This window comes from Terrapene carolina, unplaced genomic scaffold, assembly GCF_002925995.2.
Source record: "Terrapene carolina triunguis isolate 2854851 unplaced genomic scaffold, T_m_triunguis-2.0 Scaffold192, whole genome shotgun sequence".
In the NCBI taxonomy this organism is placed as follows: domain Eukaryota; kingdom Metazoa; phylum Chordata; order Testudines; family Emydidae; genus Terrapene; species Terrapene triunguis.
Genome location: NW_020664543.1, coordinates 7,884,315 through 7,899,565, shown reverse-complemented (window position 1 = coordinate 7,899,565; position 15,251 = coordinate 7,884,315). Strand labels below are relative to the sequence as shown.

At 40.8% G+C, this 15,251-nt stretch overlaps 1 protein-coding gene across 2 annotated transcripts in view; it reads right to left on the bottom strand.

Annotated features, from left to right (window-relative positions):
• Positions 1 to 15,251, bottom strand: part of PITPNC1 (phosphatidylinositol transfer protein cytoplasmic 1) — a 178,295-nt gene that overhangs the window by 42,542 nt on the left and 120,502 nt on the right. The gene's annotated exons all lie outside the window — the stretch shown is intronic.

The following is a 15,251-nucleotide window of genomic DNA, read 5'->3' as shown; positions in this document are numbered from 1 at the left end:
GGCATTTAGCTAAATAGTGATATACTGAAGAAACACCTCAGTGCTCAGATAAGATATTAGATTCTGGGCTTGGTTCTCAGTAACACGTACACCCCTTTATAGTGGGATATCTGTATGCCCATTTTAAGGCCCCTTCACACTGCCAGTGTAGTGTAAAAGAGCCCTAGTGTAAGTGAGAATCAGGCCTTCCATGAACAGCACTGAGTCTGTGTAATTGAATCAGGAACTGAATGTTCCTGTGTCTACTACTACTTCATAAGCAAAGCCTATCCTAACTCCATACACAGTAATAAATAATACAACCTATGCACAAGGGGGACAAGATTGCATTTCCTAACCACTAGGCATTCTCCCTAATAACATTGCATTAATGGAAAAATAAAAAAAGATTATGGGCACAATCCTCATCTCCAGACTGGCCCCTTTATGTTGGGTGAAAGGGCCAGAGAAGTGTAAAGGGGCTCAATAAGCCGTGATCTGGCCAAGGGAGGATTCCCCCAGCACAGGAATGGCAGAATCCAGACAGGTCCTCTTCTGGGGAGCCCCCTCGCAAGCCCTGACACAGGGGACATGCCAAGGGCAGGGCTTTTGACGAATTGGGCGTTTGGGTGCGGAGCTGCAGCATGCAGCACTGTGGAGATTCTGAACAGCGCTATGGCCCACAGGCAGCTGGAGACAAGCTGCTGTAACTGAGGCCCCCAGAGCAGCTCAGGATCAGGAGGGTACAAAGGTGGCTCAAAACCATTTTAGCCCCCTCTCCCGCTGAGCTGTGTTTTCTGTGCTGTGCCTCTTAGGAACTCAGGAGACAACCTCTCCCTATGCGACTGTGATTTTAGTTAACTCTTCAGGTCCTCAAGCTTTTATGTAGGCTTTCCTTAAAATTGCTGTTTAACTATAAATAAAGTAATTGAATCTTATTATCAGGCCGCGTGCTAGGAAATAAACTAGAGATAATGGTAATGCCTGGGCTATGACAGAATGGTGATAATTGGCAAACTGAGGGATTAAATATTTCCCTACATTTCATTTCAAGCAGATCCTTTACCACCAAGGAAGCAATCATGTTGTTGGCCTCAGTGCCTGATGACAGTTCCCTCCATCAGCAAATAATCTCGGAGGTATATCAGACTATCATCTTAATAACATGCATATTTTAGTGCAAGCTAAACCCCAATTGATGAGTTTTCTTTTACAAGGCCTTAATACCCCCTACAAATCTAAGCTGGAGAACAGAATTTTACTAGGCTTAAGCAGGAATAGGCATCCCTGTTATGGTACTTTTGGAAAACTCCGCTTTGCCCTGAAAGTTAAATAAACTCAGAAAGCTCCTGGCTATGGTTTAAGCCCTGCTTGCCTGATTCATTTGAGTAATCCCACTCAAATCAATGATATAGCATAGAGTGAGCAGGATTTATCCCTTAAAGACTCAGTCCTGAGGCAATTTCCTGCAAGTCCTCCCCATGCAACTTGCACAGACACTCAGGAGTTTGCTAGAGCCCAAGGGTTTGGAGATGTGATATGCCAGTCATCATTACCAATAGGATGGCTCAGTTCCAGTGAGTTGTGTGTGATACTCCCTAGGGGTGGGAGCTGAGGATGGGGAGAAATCATACAGAGTCCCTGAAACCGCAGATTGAATTAAACAGCATCCATTTCATTTACAGCAAGTGATAATGCAAACTGATCAAACATAGGGGGAAAAGGGCAAATACACTCCCTGGTTGGGAAGCTATTGAAGGATTAGGGGCAGGAGCCAGAGCATTTTAAAGGCAAGGAAATTACTACAGTTTCCCCCTAAAAATAAACCGATGGTGAATTCTTTTCCAGACTGTAAGGCAGTGTTTCTCTTAGAAAGGGAAGAACCCAGGATCTACTATGTTGTATGGGTGACACTCACTCCTTTGCAGGAAGGCCACTACAAGGCCAATACAGCACTTAAGTCCCATTTAAGCCCTCAAATTAGACTTAAGTGGGATTTAAGTGGTGCACTGGCCTTGTTTTAGACCTCTGCACAGAGTGAGTTTCACCTTATATAATTAAAGCCTAAACGCTATAGGAGCACTATAGAACAACGTTTAGCTATTGTAGATTGCATTTTCATAGATTCAGAGGCACTCAATGTGCAACACTTAGGGCTGATTTTCAGATGTGCTAAGCAGCTGTAATGTCCGATGGAGTCAATGGGAGCTGTGGGAGTGCTCAGCACTTCTGTAAATAAGGCCCATGGTATCTCAGGTTGGGCACTCAAAAAATGAGGCACCCAAAATTAGTGGCCACAGTTGAAAAATCAGGCCTTGAAGTTTATGAAAAACTCGGAGCCCTTTGAAGGGAAAATGTTATAAGCATGATAGCGTGCACATCGGTCTCCACCAGACAGCTACATTTGCACGTGTCTTTCCATTCTTGTTTTCATTCATTTATAACTTCCCCCGTTAAGGCTGAAATATTCCAGGCCTCATATCTGCCTGAACTGTTTTTTTTTTTAAGTTTGAGCAAAAGCAGTTCAACAGTTTTTTAATATGAGGAGCATAAAAAATAAACATATGCCCCATTAGGAAAAGAAATCTTGCAGAACACAAGTTCTAGTACCAAAATGGCTCGCGAAAGAAAACAGAAATTGGGCCTAGAGGATGAGTGTGAGTGAGCACTCCAGTGAAAACTGGCTTTTGACCAATTAATAACCCATTGAAAATGACTCCCTTTGCATTCACAGTACATTTTACGCAGAGTTTTCTTGCTCATAAAGTGGACCCTAAGGAAGGATGCATTGTATCTGTCTGCATGGCTCGCTTAGTTATGCTTATTATTAATTATTTGTATTATAACAGAGCTTAAAGTTTCCACTGTGCTGGGTGTCATACATAGACATAGTAAGAGACAGCCCCATGTCTGGAAGATCTTCTCCTCTAAACAGACATGGCAAAGGGTGGGAAGGGAAAGAGAGGCACAGGGAAACGAAGTGACTTGTCCAGGGTCACACAGCAGGCTGGTGTAAGAGCCAGGAATAGAACTCCTGATTATTAGTCTAGTGCTCTACCCATTGGACCATACTGTGCAGTAAAAATGCTGTGAGGGTGCATGGTGAATGTCTGCAGGTGTCCTGGCCTCATTATCTGTGCACCTAGAAATGTTAGAGCTGAACAGCTCACGTTTTGCAACATAGAAGCTCCTGCCTCTGGATCTCATAAGATGTGGGATGGCCTGTTTTGGTGCTAACTAGGTTCTCTTTCTAAGATATGTATTTTATTCTCAGCCATGAAATTTCTTCTCAGCCAGCAGCACCACCTTCCTTTAGTGTACTTCAAGGGATGAGCCAGTTAACTACAAAGCTAATTCAGCTGAAAATGTAGGTGGCCTGTATATGTCAGCTAATTTCCACCAACTATGTGTTATGCTTTATCTGTAGTACGTTGTGAAAGATGGTTTACTGGTTATAAATAACTTATGAGGACTCTAAGGCACACACAAAGAAGTACAAATTACTACAAGATGTGATGACAGGATTTCTAAGGCAGCAGGAAAAAAGTATGATATGCTGTTTTACGTGAGGAATAATAGATGATCATTGGCTGTGATGGATAAAACAAGTGGGCAGTGTTAAGGTTACTGGCTTTTGAGTGCTTCCTTGTTCAACCTTAACATTCTCTTAACGTAACTGTTTTCAAAGGAATAATAATTATTGTTGTTATAAAGTTGCTCTGTGAAGTGTCAAACGTGGGGTTATAAGTGTGTTGCAGCAAATGTTTCCTCAGGCCCAGAGAATGAGTGTATCAGGGCCTCTCTCTAACTGTATTACCAGCCATGTCTCCTTACAGCCAATTACTGGCTCTGCTTCCTACCCAAGCCACAAAAAAATGGGCACAGGCCCAAACCACTTAAGAATTGCAGAAGATTGTATCTAGTGTCTACTATTGAAAAAGAAGGGAACGAGTTGTACCATCCTCAGGCAGCAGTTGGTTTTGCTCTCCCTGCAAGTATTGTTTTTTTAAATATATTCTAAAACAATGTGTGCTAACTACCCTCACCAGGCTCACTTGCTCTAGCTGTGTGCTAAAGTACCAACAAGCAAGCTAGCTTCCATCTATTTATTTTCAAGATGTTCTCCACAATTACCACTCCCCCCACCTCTTCTGAATCCTTATGAATATTATTGAATTAGCTGCACTTACCAAAACGTAATGAGGTCCGACCCCCGGCTTTGACCTGGGATTTGACTCCTGACTCAGTCTCCAATCCCCTGCTTTGGTTTCTGACTCCCAACTCTGATCACTAGGCCTGACTGTCCTCGTCCTGATGCTCACATCCATAAGACCAGGACCCCATAATGGAGACGGGATTCCAGCCCTGTATAGTAGGTTCAATGTTTTAAAGCTACAAAGGGGTCACTATTTGGATAACTGTGCCGAGGACAACGGAGCTGCTGGCACTGATGTTGGGACCTAATCTCCGTAGGTTTATAAAGAAGTAAGCCCACTGCCTGGGCAGATTTTCCCTCAAACCAGGGTTCCTCTGCAGCTGCAGATTTGTCAGTCTGTTGCAACCAGCCCTGCCATAGAACTTTCCTCCCTGAAATACAACATTTTGGGGGGATTTTAGCTGTAATTGGCACTCTTTCTTCACTTCACAAGGCAGTGATTCCTTAGCAACTGCTAGAATGGAAACGTTCTTCTTTCTTTATTCAAATATTCTGGTTACAGAATCCTTTTCATGGCTCAACATTTGTTATTGTTTTTCCTGTTCCTTGGAATAGGAACAGCAAGTGCTTTGATAACGGGATTGAATAGGTAGTGTGTTTTGCTGAAGCTTTTCCAGTGCCTTTGTAGCTTTTGCTGAAATTTTGCCATTTTGTTTTCTTTCTTTTTTATTTTAACATTTTTAGGTGAATTTAGTACTTGAGGAAGGAGCCAGACTGGGAGTTCTGAAGGCTGAAGTCTCCTATTCATCCAGAAAACAAGCACAGCTGCCTGCCAACTCTAGGGGAAGGACCACTTCTAAGGGATATTTAGTTTCTATGGCCAGCTTAGTCCTAACCCCTTTCCTGAGACCACCAACACATCAATTAGCACTGGTTGGTATGGTGGATTTTGTGATGTGGGTTCCTGTCCATTAGAAAGTGAACTGAGACCACAAACTCCTTTCACTTAGATTTACAAGCAGCCAGACTAATGGCTGTTGACCACTCCTGAGCTGAGCTAGAATTGAACAAATGCCCTAGATGTAAAAAACTCCCTTCCTAATAGCAAATATATCGAGCTATTTCCTAGCTCGCTATTTTGTAACTTCTTACATCAAGAAGAACCTCACTGACTCATCGCTACTATCCTTATGCCTCCTACAGCAAGAGCACCCTTGGACAACTACATACTCCTCTTTCTAAAGCAATGAAAACCCACCCACACCAACACACCTATCCTGATTCTTTGCACTTGGGCTTGGTCCTACTCATATATTTGCTATGCAAACAGAGCTCCCATTGATCTGAATGAGAGATTGGACCCATAAAGCATAAACCTAAAATAAGGCCACACAGATTTTTAGAATACCAGCTAAATTAATGCTTGGTAACACTCAACAAATGCTTTTATACGGTTGTATGAGGAGAATGAAGATTGCTAGGCTGGTTTTGGCCCTGGGAATCTCTCATACCCCAATGGAGTGCATTGCCAACCCATATGCGAGCCTTGAATGAGTCTGAATATATAACTGGAGGTATCCTGATTCATGTTTGTAGTGCATCCTTTATCACAGCCTACCACTCCAGCAGCACACACAAAATATTAATATCTGATTGTATCAATAGTCAAAGCAATCCTATTCCTCTCTATGTAGACCACCAGGTTTTTGTTTCTTCAGGTGCCCATTAGGTGATTAAATAGTTGGTTTAATTAAACCATTTTAAAATAGTATTCTAATTTTTAGCCTGTGAATTTTCTTTCTAAAACCTTGACAGTCAGCTATTTACTGGTCACCACTCCCACATCCTGATTATTTTCATTAGAACTAAGTTTCACCAAAATGTCCAGAATATGTCTATCGATCTATAGAAGTCCCTGAACATCCCCAGGCAATTCAGAAGTAAGCCTATAAGGAAAATGGAGGGAGGGGAGGGGAGGAGAGTGTTTAACTGGAGAATTAAAAATTTTATGAAACAAAACCCAAGTCAGTGGAGTTTATTTTGGTACGTTGAGGAAAGATGTTTGTTTATGTATAGATAGTGGTGTAACTTTGCAAAAAGGATTGTAAATATGAGCATTTCATTTTTTCTGTTAAAAATCTGGCACAAAGCCTACACTCTCTAACTTGTGATTTCAATCTCCTTGGATTGGCATAAAGCCAGAACTGTTGGCTAATTTCCAATTTAATACCACAGCATCCAATAGCAGCCTGTGTCAGCATTTCCATTATAAACCTCTGTTTTCTGAGGTTTGTAATTTGGCTTTAAAAAGGTTGGTTAACCCAAGCCCAAATTTTAAAATAATAAAAAAAATCTGTTAATGAGCTTGAATAGGAATTTTGCCTGAGTAAGGATTGCAGGATTTGGTTTATGTTGCAATACCTGTTCACCCAGGATAATTATCTACCTGGACACACTGCACCATAGCCATCAATGTCTTTAAGTAGGGGCCACCCCATTTAAGACCATGACATTGCACCTATTTATACCAGCTGTAAATCTGGCCCACTGAATATGAATGAGCGACATCATTGTCTGCCATGGTGTGAACTTCAAAAAGGTAGTTGTGTATTTATAACCTTCCTCTCCCCTTTTTATCTCTGTGTCAAGCCCCCACTATTAGTTCCCCTCATATGAAGTGTAGTTTGTTTAGATTTGTCCTGCTATCCAGTGCTTGGGTGAAGAAGGATCATTTTTACAAACATTATTAAAGTGCACCACACTCCCTCACTACTACTGAGCAGTGATTAGTTTTTGAATGCCATCACATCTGTATGCAGAACCAGGTACTGGACTTGCCGTGCATGGCCTCTCTACTATTTGTTGAAGTTTTAGAAGTTAGCAGTAAGATGATTTTGTCTGGTTAATAGCCCTCTGTCACAATGGGCTCAATTCTGTTTTCCATGAAGCCTGTGCGTGCGCATGGGACTGACTATTTGTAAAGGTGTTCAGCACAGGGGTGCTGGAACTATTTGTATAGTGGGGGTGCTGAGAGCCATTGAACCAAATCGTAAACCCTGTATATGATGGAAACTACTTCAAGCCAGGGGGTGCGGTAGCACCCCTACTTCCAACACCTATGGTTCAGCAAGGTTTGGGTCCTCCATACCGTGTGACTTTGAGCCTAATCTCCCTGCATGTTTGCCTGTGTTTGTCAGAAGAGCCATTAGGTGGGGCTCTCTTCACAATGAAGAGGTTTCATTGCAAACCTGTAGGACACAAGTAAACAGTGCAATTAATACTGTCAAACATTATCAATATAGTACAGATAAAGTTGTCCCTAAAAAGAACCTATTCTGTGATTCAGGCACATTTTGCAATGATGTATAATAAGAGGTGCTCATAATTAGCATATTTCTATTTTATAAATATTTATCAAGGCTAAATTAAGAGTACAGCTGAACGCTCTCTATTAAAGTCAGCATGTTTTGTGGCACAACTTCCCTTCAAACAGAAATGAACAGACATTCACTCTAGTCAGAGTTCCATTTCAGGATTTAGTGGAACTGCGCTATATCAGGGTTTGCGATAACTAGGTTCCATTTTACTAAGTAAGAGAGCAACCAAAAAACTAAAAATAAAAGAGCAGAACCAGAAACAGCTTTGCTTGTCACCCTCGTATTTTAGGTAATACCTACAACTTAATTTTACTCCAGCAGCATGTTTCTTTATATGGCAACAGACACTGCAAAGTTGCACATTAAAGAGGAAGGAGCATATTTTTAGAAGCATGATGTAACACTGTACATTCAAGCACTTCCCAGGGTTGCAGAATCACAACTATAAGTTAGAAAAGATTTCCTAAATTTAAATGATGACACGCCACTGTTTTGAGGCTAAATATTGAGCAATATCTGCCTATTAGCCACCTATTTTTAGCATGATCTGACTATTAATTTGTCCAACAATACTGCTGTTATTCCTCTGCATCAAGGTTATGTACACAATAGCATCACCTCTGTTCTTTAATTTGACAAATGCTCCATTCTGAAACAAGGTGGGTGAGGTAATATCTTTTATAGGACCAAAATTCTGTTGGTGACACTGCATTCTGTTGGAGAGTGAGGAGCACATTGGAGGTATATTCTTCTCTCGGTCCACAGACATTTATGCTTGTAGCTCCTACTGCAACAGCGTTATTCAGAGTTATACACACAAAAGGTGGCCCATTGTGAAGATACCACATCCTGTTATTTTTAAAGATGAGTATGCCTCTAAATCTTTGCTACTGTCTTGTATTGCCCTTAAGAGGATGTATGTACAGTATTCTTGCTAATAAACGCTCCACACCTCGCTAACAAAAGAAAGAGTATCCTGTTCTATTATACCACATATTAAAAACTTTCATGGTATTCTTCAATGTAACAAACCAGTCATCTTCTTAAGTGCATAGGTTTTATACTACAAGCAGCACAGGGTGGCAAGAGATTTATAAATAATTCTTTTCTATTGCGACAACCGTTCAATTATTTTTAAGTACTGTACCTTTTGCTTCCCACTATCACCAACCAGGCAGTAAAATTCACTGACCAAGTATCAGGAGAAATGTATTCTTGAATAAAAAGAGAAGTCTGTCAAAGATAATGAGAATTCTGCAACCAATATGAAAAGCCCAAGGAAAGTGAAATGTGTATCTGCGACTGAATCATTTATTTTAATCTGCCCACACTGTACCTACAACTACACTTTGCCCTAGCCTAGAGTAACTTTCACCTGGCCCAGAAAGCGTGTGGCATGCAGATCTAGCTTAAAAACAGCTCTTCGCTAGCTATGCATGGCACACTCTGTTCCTTCCCTTTATATATTTTTATTACCATTTAATGCTGGTGTATATTTATAACGAGGTTAATATCAGCTTTGAACCCACCCACAAAGGGACTCGTGTAGCTGTCTGACATAGCTTTGGTAGATAGCAAAGATGTTCAGACAGAACAATGAGAAGTATACATCTGAAAGGATCAATAATTCTGTTTTCTATGCGTGTTTGTGGGTGCGCATGTGAGAATGCTAAGACATCTGATTCCCACTTGAAACATCCACTTGCTATAATTTGACTTGTATTCTGGAGAGAACGTATTAACTTCAGATTATAACAGCCTAACTATTACATGTAGCTGTGTACAGACCTGTCACTGAAGGTCTGTGTAAAAAAAACGGTGAAACATTTTGTTCTTGGAAACTTGTAATGTTGTTCTAGACCAAGATTTAATTCATTTATATACACTCCTTGGTCAGCCTGTAAGAAACAGATGCAATATAAATTGACTTTTAATAAATGGATTATGGGGTTGGAGATGATTTAATGGTTTAATATTATTTCAGCAGAATTGATACAGGTCTCAGCAAAGCAAAGAATTCACTATGCAACAGATGACATGCCATTGCTTCTAAAACACAAAGCTCATTTACAAATAAGGGAGCAGACAGAGGTGGCTCCCCCATAGCTTCTGTGGTGCACAACAATGAGAGATGTGTGAAACAGGTAACATTTTTTGCATGAAAGGTTTTGCCATTTCACTTTGGGTGGCTTTGTGCAGATTTAATTTCTCAGTGACATTTTACAAAAAGGTTATTTTTGTACTGAAAAATTCAGAAAATCCAAACTTCCCTGGCTCATTTTTGAGTGACAATTTTTTTGCAGAGTTGGGCACATTTTCTCATTCATAGTGAAATGTGAAAAGATTTCTCAGATTTTGAGTAATTTTGCCTTTGTATTTTTTGCAGGTATTTTGTTCATCACCGTTAATACTCGAAAAATTTCCTATAGATTATATGCCCTGGGACAGCACATCAGCAATGACAACCTCGTTCCATTCAGACTATCTTCAAAATGGAAACTTCAGTAAAGACAAATATATAGTCCATTTTGAAATTAGATGGGTAACTTATACTAGTCAGGCCCTGTTACTTCAAGGGCAGAGTATCCCCAGCCACAATTTTTTCTCTTACCTCTTACTCCCTTTGCAGGTTGGTAGGGCAGCTATATTCCTGTCAAAGTTCTATAGGCGAAACTGCTGTGAGAGGCGGGGCTCTAGGTGCTGGGGGGAGAAGCTCAGGCAGCAACCTTGGCCATGCCCTCTTTCCAGCCGCTCATCCACTTTTGGGGCTGTACTGATCCTTTACACCTCTAGCCCCACCAAACTGAGATTGCAGCTGCCTTGTGCTACTGTAATCTTATCTGCTGGTGGAGTTTGCACCATGACGGTGTACACTGATGTTAACCTGTATAACCCTAGAATAAATTAGGCCCCAAATCCTATTTTCCAGTTTGCCTAAATAAAATAAAATAAAATTTAGATATACCTCCTATTCACTTTATTCAGGAATATTTTGACTGACTATTTTAACTAAAAGCATTGTCTCTGAGATCCATACACTTTTGTACATATAAATACTTCAGGGATCTGACTGACCCTCATCCTACCTGTCTTAAATAAGAAAATATGATGATGATGATGATGATGACTGGGGGAAGAACAAGTGTCAAATATTTTCCCTGGACTTTTTTTATTCTCTTCCTTGGCTGTCACGATGTCACTGCTCCTTTACCATGAGGGCCCAACCGGCTGTCCTTAAAGAGAGTCTATCACTACATGAATTCTAAAAACATAAGCAAACCTTATGGACATCTGCGTCAGAGCTAAGTGCCTGAGGAAATGTGTGTCATTCCCTGAATGTTCACTTACTACCTCACTTTTTATGGATAGAGCGGGAGCAAGGGGCATGCTTAAACGAATGCTATAGCCCCACACAAAGAATTCAACTCAGGTCAACTCTTCTAAGAAGCAAAAGCCCTTAGGGGGAGTGTCCCAAGTTCTGACATATCAGTTATTCAGATCTGGAGAATCCACTCCACTTACTGGATTTACAGGATTCAGGGGTGGACAGCAACCGCAGTCATTCCCCTCAGGCTAAAATTGCTTGAGGTCAATCAATATCTTCAAACACATGTCCCATTCGGAGAGATCATGTGCTAACCCAAGGCACAAAATGGAGTGGATATGATCATCTGTTAGAAAGAACTAATTGTTACCATCAGAGTCAATGGGAACTCTATCTCCAAGGGAAGAATTTGGCTCAAAGGTATTTTTTATGTGCACAGAAAATATTTCTTGTACTATATCAGATGAAGGGCTGGGGGAAGACAAGGAATCCATTTCAATTTTGGTTTGATGAAATCCTCTACCAAAGCAGAAAGACATCTAGACCTTCAGAAACTAAGGTTTTGCATTTTATCTATCTACTGTTTAGGCCTGTCACAGGGCAGGGTTCCCTCACCCAGCACTTACTGCATACAGTCCTCATGGACATCAGTGACAAGTTTAACACCAAATGCTTCATTTACAGTGTGATACACAAGTCCTTGTTCCCCCACAACATAAGGCTTTTGCCTTCTCCCTAGCCCAGGGCAGGGAGAGATTTCACCTCCCTGAGATCCTGGACATCTCTGGCCCTTCTTTCCGCTCTCTCTTTTAACTGTCCTCAGCTGAATCCCCTTGTTGACTGGTACTTAATTATCTCATCACTTTCGCTCATGTGGGGACCCTTATCAAGTACACAGAGAAGTGAGTCAGCCTGAGGCTACTCAAACTCTGTCACGGCCCCCATCACCACAGTATCTTTGTTGTGCCTCATAATCTTTCATAGATTTATCCTCAGAACACCCCTGTGAGGCAGAGAAGTATCATCCCCATTTTACAGATGGACAACTGAGGCACAGAGAGATTAAGTGACTACCCAAGATCATGTGGAAAGACTATGGCAGAGCAAGGATTTGAACCCAGGTCTCTAAAGTTCTAGGCTAGTGCTCAAACCACTGGGCCCTCCTTCTCTATAATAAGAGGCAAGCTGTGCAATTCCCTATTTATATTTATTTTGGTATGGCGGAATGGAGGGTGAAGAAAACAGCATGTTTACCTTAAGCGTCTCTGAGATGGAGTCCCCTCACTGTCTTGGGCTCCCTCCTAAGGCAGTGATTGACATATCAGAACAATATAGCTGGCCTTAATGACTGTAAATTAAGTGACAAACATCAGAGGAGGACCGAAGAAAATTATCATTTTACAGCCCAAAGCTCATAAATCTAGTCACAATACTTAATATTTATACCTACTTTACAGTTCACGGACCTGGTATATTATCATCTTTTCAATATCTAACTCTGGCTCTATCTCTTTTGAAGTGTAAATGAGAGGACCGTCAAGAAGACGTTTCAAGACATCTTTCTTACAGGGATTGCTATTTATTAAGGTAAATCACAGCTATTGTAGACAGCTGCTTTACTAATCTGAATTTGAAAACAGAACCATAAAAACCAAAGCCCGTAGAACTCCTGCCTACAAATAAAATAAATGCTTTCTTTTTTTCCCTGTAATCCTCCATTATAGGCTATTTAAGGACTAGACAATTGGGTTTGAATAAACATAATTCTTTTCATTTTTAGGGTGTCTGCTTTTTAAAATTCAAGCTCAATCTCAGTTCATAAATTAAATGTAGTGTACATTCTTATGTGCAGCACTTTAGAAATAGCCTAGCAAATACTTTATCATTTGGCTGTCCTATAAATATCATTATACTGTAAGGACCAATGATCGTTGCAAGTCTGGATGACTTTTATAATAACAAATCTACAATACATGTGGTCCTCCTTGGCTGGATCCTATTACCAGCTGGAGAACTGCGGCGGATACTATTTGTGACCGACAGCTAAGCTGTGTCTGGCCACAATCCCCGAAAAGGACAAAATAAACAAAGTGTCAGTATCTGTGGTGGGAACAGAGCAGAATTTGGGGAGTACTGATTGGGAAAATCCAGGCTATTCTCTACCTCACCTTTTCTGGAGTGAAATTTATCTAATATGAGATAATAAATGCTGAGTGGGTACAGGACTAAAGGAAGAAACGAATATCTGCCTGAACCAAGAAGTGAAGTCAACAATTAATGAACACATGCCTTTTCATGGAGGCCAGGACAATCCAATCATACAGGAGCGAGCAGCAAGTCATACCACTCATGTCTGTGAATTTATACCATTTAAGGCATTAGAAAACTTTCAAAATTCCCTTCCATCATATCTATGTTATTAATCAATGCAGAGCTGGCATTCAAAACAGAGCACATAGCAATCTCTTATTTTGCTGATTTTATCTTATGGACAAAATAAAAATGAAATATGCACATTATGCATTATTTTTCATGCAATAGTGAGAAAAGATGGAACTGAGAGAGACAGGCCCGTACTTGTATCATCTGTCAATGTTCATGAATGGAGCCCTTATTGTAGGCATTGTTATTATTAATATTAGGAGTCCCAGTCATGAAGTAGGACCCCATTGCACTAGATGCTGTACAGACATAGTTCCTCTCTTCCCAACAGGGTCTTTTCTGTTTTGGTTCCTGCCTCAGAGTAGCTAAAAGCAGCAGATGTTGCAGTTGACTTAAAGACACATGAGGGAGGCAATATTTGTGATTAGTTGAGAGATGCCAGTTTGGGGCCATTCATAGTTTATAAGACATTCTCATTTAAAAAAAAAAATATTACCTTCTAATTTAAAATAAAAACTCCACTTTCTAAAAAGACCCTTAAGTAGCAATGCTGAGTGGCTTGCCTCATTAGCCCAGTTTCAAATACCATTAATGATCCCGTAAAACTACAGTATAACAGTGACAATATTTGATGTACTAACATGTTCATCCGACATTGACTCTGTTTTTCCAAAGGGAGAGTTGCCATGTGAACAGCTAGTTACTTCAGCTGTGTTGTAGCACTAGAAATCACAAGTGGCTGGATTTATGGTACTGCCCCACTATCATGTATGCAAGCCTCATTAGTGTGTTTTCTAAATAAAGAGCTTCAATCTCCACTGCTTTGCACTTTGTGTCATCGTTTACAACTTGTGCAAAGCAAATGGCAAACTACAGAATGGTACCATTTTACTCCCATTTTTCACAAATGTAAATGATCACTAGGGCTGCAGATTTATCACAGCATTTTTTATCCAAGATAATGGAGCATAACGGTAAGTCACAGGTTTCGCGATTTCTGATTAAAAAATACCATGACAAATCCGGAGGCGGCCCACAGCACTGGTGCCTGCAACTCCTGCCTTGCAGGGCTGGGCCCTGTTCCCCACTCTGGAGCATGGGGTTACAGTGCTGCTCGGGTTTGGCCTGGCTGCCACTCTGTCACGACAACGGAGGAGCAGTTGGGCCAAACCTAAGCAGTGCTGTGACACCCACGCACTAGGTCACACACTCCAATTTGCCCCACCCCGCATTCTGTCATGACCCCATGTGCTAGGCTGCAATGTCTGGAGCAGAGAGGCAGCCCCAGCCCCTCCCAGAACTGGAGCCGCAGGAGCTGCCACTGCCGGGTGAGTTTATTAAAATCACGGACACAAAGACAAGTCACAGACAAATGGGAAAACCACAGTATCCACGACATTTTTCCCACTGTGACAAACCTGCTGCCCTAATGATGACACAAGGTGTAAGGCAGAGGAGAATCAAGTCCTGGGTACAATTTAATTATAGTTCTCGTTAATGTTGTTGTCTTTCATTAGTTTCTGCTTTCAAGACTATTAGCTTTATTTTAAGAAGAAAAGTCAGGGAGACATTTATATCTAGATGGGTTACTGGAATTAGACAGAATGCTACCAGATAATGCATCACGTTAAGTGAAGTAAGAATATTAATTTACTAGCTCACTAAACGATAACAGGAGCCTGAAAGCACTTACGTTGCTTTCATCCACTAATCAATATAATTATCTTTAGCTTTCTTCAATTTAATTATTGCTTTTTACAATCAATATCTATTTCATTAAATCACATGCAACCGAAGAAGGGATCAGAGTTCAGAGAATCATTTAAAGAAAAAGATCTGCACAATCTCCAGGAAAGCCTAGAAACAGCCTAGCTAAAGTCACTCATGCATTATTAGGACAATAAATTTATTCCTCATTCTACTCTACTATTAGGGATGATTCAACATATTCTGTATTGAAACTGCAAAATGTATGAAAGCATCTCCTACAGTTAATTATTTCCACATCAATGGTTGGCAGTTAAAGTGAAGG